This window comes from Myotis brandtii, unplaced genomic scaffold (genome assembly GCF_000412655.1).
Source record: "Myotis brandtii unplaced genomic scaffold, ASM41265v1 scaffold165, whole genome shotgun sequence".
In the NCBI taxonomy this organism is placed as follows: Eukaryota; Metazoa; Chordata; class Mammalia; order Chiroptera; family Vespertilionidae; genus Myotis; species Myotis brandtii.
This window is the reverse complement of record NW_005356042.1, coordinates 15,305,848-15,306,203: the sequence shown is the minus strand read 5'-3', so window position 1 is coordinate 15,306,203 and position 356 is coordinate 15,305,848.

Here is a 356-nt window from a genome sequence, read left to right as displayed (position 1 = left end):
GGGGGACGGTGTCTCCAGAGAGGTCCAGGCCGGCGCCGGGCCTGGCCATCCCGGGAGGTCCCCGGAGCACAGCAGGGCAGCCATCCCTGGGGGAAACCACAGACCCCCCCTCACCGGCCCCACGGTCCTGGCCTCCTGGTGCGAGTCCTGGAGGGCAGCAAGGGCCCCTCCTGACCCAGCTGTCTCAGGGGTCCCCGGGGGCCAACAAAGACCCTGCTAACCCGGCCGCCTGGGGCTCTCCCTAGGGCACTGCACATACCCACGGGCCGGCTCTCCAGGAGGAGGATGGAAAGAAAGGCAGGGACAGAGAGGCCGGCTTGGGGAGCCGCCCAAGGTGCCCCCCTCACCCCTTCCCA